A 6,031-nucleotide genomic window follows, 5' to 3' on the forward strand; every position below is an offset into this window, starting at 1 on the left:
CCTAACCCTCAGGAAGTAAGGATGAGTGTGTTTATCAGTGTGGATACATTGTTTTTCTAGAAAAATTCCACAGTTTTCATCAGGTTCTTAAAGTGTTCCATGAATCAAAAGGAATCCCTCCCCCGCCCTCCCCCCATTAAGTCACAGGGTCAGGCAGTGCCATGTCTTGTAAAGTTTTCAGTAGACTTTAATGCCACCTCAGGATCTGGTTACAATGCAGGTTATGATTCATTAGCTCTGAGGAAGTGCCATGTTGGTATCCAAGGACCACACTTTGGATAACAAAGGTACAGTACTCATAAAGTTAGACACAGGAGAGCTTTTGCCTCTGAGCTCTTCAGGAGGCCACCATTCCAGGAACCAATACCGAGTAGATACCGGGAGAGCCAAGGAACAAAATGTGGCCTCCATCACCTGATGCTGGGCAAGTTGCCTAACTACTCTAGGCCTATTTTCTTGTCTCTAAAAAGGCACAAACAATATCATGTGACAGGATCATTGTGAATTCAGTTAGATGCTGACTACAGATCTTGGTACAGAGTAAATACTTGATAACTTTGTTCCCTATCTCCTTGCCTGAGCCTTCCATGGTTTCCTCTTACTCTGGTTAGGCAATTACTCAGGAGTTATAACCAGCACCACTGAAGATAGCCTCCGGATAAAAACAAGTACAGTATTGCATATGTCCAGAATTTCCTTGAAAGAGTTCTATTTTAATACCTCCTGGACTCGAGCAGAATTAGAGTTCCAGTCTTTTCCACCTAGCAAAGTTCATCAGTAAAGTAGCAAAACAAATTGCCTATTTGTGAGGCTTTTAGGCTTAGCAACTGGTTGCCCTGGGAATGCTATCTTTCAGCTAATTTGACCAATGTCCTCTCTCACCTCTATTTCAACTTCAACACTTATTTGGGCAAACTGTATCCGTTAATTGCCACCTACTACAGCGAATACTGTGATATTCCAAAATTCTTCCTCTCTTCCAACTCATTTTCAATCTATTCTACCTGCTAGCTCACACCTATCTCACTACCCTAAAACCTACAATATTGACCCGATTACTGCTGCTGAATATAATTGCTTACAATATTGATATTCATTTTTGATCTGATATATTACCTTGGTTACTCATCTTACTTTTTTGTCCTTAGATTGTCAAGAAGCAAGTATGTCTAGGTTGCATTGCATCAAAACTCCCAACTGTCAGGTGAAGTGGGGGCTTAAATGCATTTTAAAAGGTCATGGTTACTCTTTCTTGGACTTTAGTTCACTGCCCTAGCTAATGAATGATTTCATGCTCTCATTAAGCTACAAAGGCAGTACAATTTGGTCAGTACTTTTCTTCTTATTATTATTATTACCAAGGTATCAAGGTCATGATCAACATGGAACTTACACTAATTTGACCTACTATCAAGTTCTCATTATTGATGAAGTTTCTGAGCAGTGGTAGTAAACAAATGTGACAGAAAACAGAGGTACTAATCTATAATTTTTTAATCCTTGAAGTTGCCACTTGTAAAGAGAAATCACAGTATAAAAAATGGAGAGAAAGAAAGACTTTTGCGTTATTCTTGAAGACCATTAGTCTCAAGGTTACCAGCCAAACGTAATTCTTGTTTAATTCTCCCATTACCACCTAATTCTGTTTATGTCAGGAACACCTTTAATAGAATGTCACTTCAAATCACTGAAATACAAAGACAGGCACTGTAATTTACATTAGCTACAAAATGAACATCCTTTCCATGGGGACCCCTGAGCTAGCAAGTACATCAGTGACAATTCATGTTGTTTCTGAGATCTTTCTGGAAGCTGTAGCCATTAACTTGATTGATAACATCCCCCCCCAAAGGAGGGGGTGGGGAATAAAGGTTATTTCCTTTTTTCTAGAACATAGGTGTGTTTTCTTCCCTCTTCCTGAAGGAGGTTCTAGATGCTTATCCAGAGGGAAGACAAAGATTGTTTTTTTATAGTACTATTGTTTGATTTTAGCAATTGGTCTAAAGGGAGAGGAGTTGACTTATCTACCCAATACTAGGTGTTAGTTCTGCTGTCCAGGTTGTTCTGATGTTCCCAAGTGACTTTGGGTATCTTCAATGAGTAGTGTGACCCCATGAGAGGAACTCCCCAAGTGTCTGACCACTCAGATATATTGAAGAGGTCTGCACCAGCATCTTTAACTCCTCTTTGGTCCTGATATATATATCAGGAGCCATGTACATGGCTGGCTGTTGGTAGCCAGAGACAAGGAAATACAACACAGTAGAATTCACTGATAGAACCTCAAAAAAGACAATTTTAAGAACAAATCTCTAGGAATAAAACCCCTTCTAGAAATACCATATAATTTTTCAGTAACTCAATTCTCATATTGTTAAGGCAATGATATAAATTTTTGATTATGCCAATTGATGACAAGAACAAACCTGATGATTGCTTTTAGCAATGAATTGGGGGAAGCGGAATATTTTTTGATTCTAGAAGTAATTAAAGGGTTATGGACACCATTGTTAGGATGGATAACAGAATTTGTTGCATGGCCAACAAATGGGTAACTTACCATTGGTCCATACTTTGCAAGTGCAAAACCACATAGCATTTTACCTTTGTCTCTATCATATGTACTACAGAATTTTGGGTGTCATAACGGAGTTTTCTACCTTTCCCAGTTAAATCGCCCAGACTTCAAAGAGGATGAGGTAGGGCAAAAGGAAGCAGAGTCGCTATCTCAATAGAGTACTAAATGGAAGCACATTCTTGGGAGTGTTATGGGAACTCAAGAGTCCTGAAAGGAGCCTGATGGGTGAAAGTGTGTCTCTTGAAGGAGGTAAATAAAACAGTTTAATAGTGAATAGAAACTGACCGAAAATGATGTGTGAAGAAGGGCATCCCAATACCATGAGTCTGACTTCAGAATTATTGCCCTTGTCACTGGGCCCTCATCCCTTTCACCTCCTGGATGCTCTTTCTCTGCCTCTGTAACCATCTTGATCTTCCTCCTTCTTCCAGAAAAGTGGAAAAGGCAAGTGCCTTGTCCAGGGCATGCATCTCTTACTCCAGGTTCATATTAAAGTTTTTGTGATTTCTTTGTCCTTCCATGCTGCACAGATTATTTTCTGTTCGATCAAAGACAAAATTATTTTTCATTTTCTCTTCACATCATTTCCCCTGAAGACTAATAATTTAACCTTTTCTGTACAGCTGTTTCCCCAAATAACTTAAGAACAAAATTGTTACTGTGGAAGATCCTGCTTTAATGTCCTAGCAACCACCTCCAGGAAAATTAATCAAACTGAAATGATGATCGGTGTTTGAAAGAAAGAAATCAGGGTGTCCAGAGAGACTGGTCCTAAACAGTCACCAGGGAATTCCAGTGGTTCACCCGACACAGAGCCTGTAAAATTTTGCAAAGAATGACCAAGACTGCCTGATCCCTGGCTTTTCTGGTCATCTCTGAGACTGGCTTAGGTTCTTTTGTATCCTTGACATTCCAGACATTTCTGAGAGATTTCGGGGGCTTATTTGAAGTCCATTTATAGTTTTACAAAATACTCAGCTCAGTCCAATGTTCCTTACATCACTGGGAAGGGCTGTCTTTAGTCATAGGCCCCATATACCTGCCTATCATTTTTATCATTTTTACATCTGTGTATCTCCCCGGTGTCTGCAGCTATTTGGTGATACATACAAACACTGGAAAATCCTGGGATTTATATTTTATATTATGGGGTTAGCTTAGAAACCATGGTGTCAGAACACAAATACTGGCTGCCAGATCCATCTTTTCCTGAGAGATTTCTGAGACAGACATTGGTACTGAAGAGGAAGGCAGAAACTTGTGTTAGCGACTATCACTAGCTTGGGCTCTGATGACTTCAAGTTTGTTGAGCTGTGCTATATGATGGCAGTGTTGGTGCTGCTGGCTTTTGACACTTTAAGCCCATCCTCTGAATTTCAACACTCGGCACCAAGGCCAAGGGAGTAAAAATAAACCATCAGGAAAAACCCAATAAAGGATAGAACACTTCCTTAATCCTTAAATAGAAGTGAGTCCATCTGGCTACTCCTAGGCATAGAATTCTTGCTCACATTACCAATTCTATGAGAAGAGAGCCCCTAGAGGAAAAAGAAAGCCAAAAACATACCCCATCCCTACCACCATCACGTATGCTGACTCCGATCTTTAACCCCATGACTAGTCCTATTCAGCAGGGTGGTCTAACATAACATGTTTGAGCTTAATTCTGCTATGTCTCAGGGATTACAGGGTTTTTCTGTGTGGCTGGAGGAAGGTGCTTAACATTCAGCTTGTGCAGTGATCCTGGATCAGCTCTTGTTGGTTGGGGAGGATATTGCCTGGAAGTGGCTCTGTAGAAAAATTCGGAGAAAATTTAAGTAATTGAATTATGGAGATCAGTTTTCTTTTTTTTTAATTCTTAATTTTTGAGAGCAAGCAAAAATTCCTCAATCTGGGTTCTGGAACTTTCCATCAAAAGAGTCTGCTTTAATTTTCCAACCCCACATCTCTCGTTTTCTCAAACTTCCTCTTTCCCTAACCTCATCAGATATGACATCCTAGAATAATAAAATCCTCCTTTCTGCAAATTTAAATCCCCTATACTTTGTAAGGTTCAAGGTTAGCTGATTCTTCCTCAAGAATCTTTTACCATAGCACCCAGGACATCTAGATCTGTCCCCCTCTTCACAGTCCTCAGTAAAAATCTCTGCATAGTGCCATGTTACCAATGTTATCTGGTGATTGTAATCAAGTAATTTCAAGCAGGTATGATTTTTTTCCCAGAATAGGCATAAGGTTTGCAGCAAGTGTCACTTGGGAGAAATTATTATCTTTTTTGCATCTCCACAGCACTAGTAAATCATGCATTCATTCCATTTGCAAATGGGTGTGACTAGATGGACAGATGAATGAGCCTGCAGATCTCCACATTGGTTCATCTGCAGGTGAGAGTGAAAAATGTCAGGTCAGATAGGTGAGACAAAACCAGGTAACATGGAAGAGACCCATAGCAATTCCAATAGGTAGCCCAAAATGAGTGTTTTGAATCAATTCTTCCTTTTTGGGGAAGTGTTTCCTATATAGACCAGATGTTAATATTCTTCCCCGGTTCCCGACACCACTGTGTGTTTCATTGTGATTGACCCAGTCAACTCTTCTTCATTCATTAGTTTTCGTCTTACATGTTCTTTATGGGAAGATCAGACAGGCAATTCGGGTTTTAATAAAGAGAAAAGTAAAATCACACATAGTACCACCTCTTAGAGATAATCACTATGAACAACGGGCCATTCTTATGTACATACACTTCTTAAATATAAAGATCAAATTATATTATATATCATATCTTATCAGTTATTTTCACCTAATTTATTGTTAACCTGATTTCAATGGCCATATGGCAGTCTACTGTATACATGAAATATATTTCTTTAATGAAAGCTTTTTTTTCTATTTTTGGACATTGTGTACTTTATACTCTCTTATTATTATAAGCTATCTCAGCACATATCTTTGAGACAAATCTTTTTGCATATCTTTAATCATTCTGTTAAGATATATGCCTCCCTGTCAACGGATCTAGGAGAATTTAAGGATGCAATGATATTGAATGGGACCTTTGTCCCCTTCTCACATTTTTGTTCCTGCTTGTAAGAGAGACTGAACATGCTCCCAGCTTTTTCAGTTAGGGACGTGTGAGAGAAGATACAGCTGACCTTTCTCCATCCTATTCTTCATCCTCTCCCAGGAAGAAGGCTAGCTAATTTAATTGACCAGAGGGCTCCTTCCTTTAGTAGTTAAGTAGTTAAGATTTATACTTTTTTAAAAATTTGTATTTATTGATTTTAGAGAAAGAGAGAGAGAGCTCACACAAGCAGGGGGAGCAAGAGGCAGAGGGAGAAGCAGGCTTCCTGCTGAACAAGGAGCCTGATGTGGCACTCAACTCCAGGATCCTGGGATCAGGACCTGGGCCAAAGGCACATGTTTAATCTATAGAGCCATGCAGGCACCCCA

The sequence above is a fragment of the Mustela erminea genome, chromosome 2, assembly GCF_009829155.1.
Source record: "Mustela erminea isolate mMusErm1 chromosome 2, mMusErm1.Pri, whole genome shotgun sequence".
Classification (NCBI taxonomy): domain Eukaryota; kingdom Metazoa; phylum Chordata; class Mammalia; order Carnivora; family Mustelidae; genus Mustela; species Mustela erminea.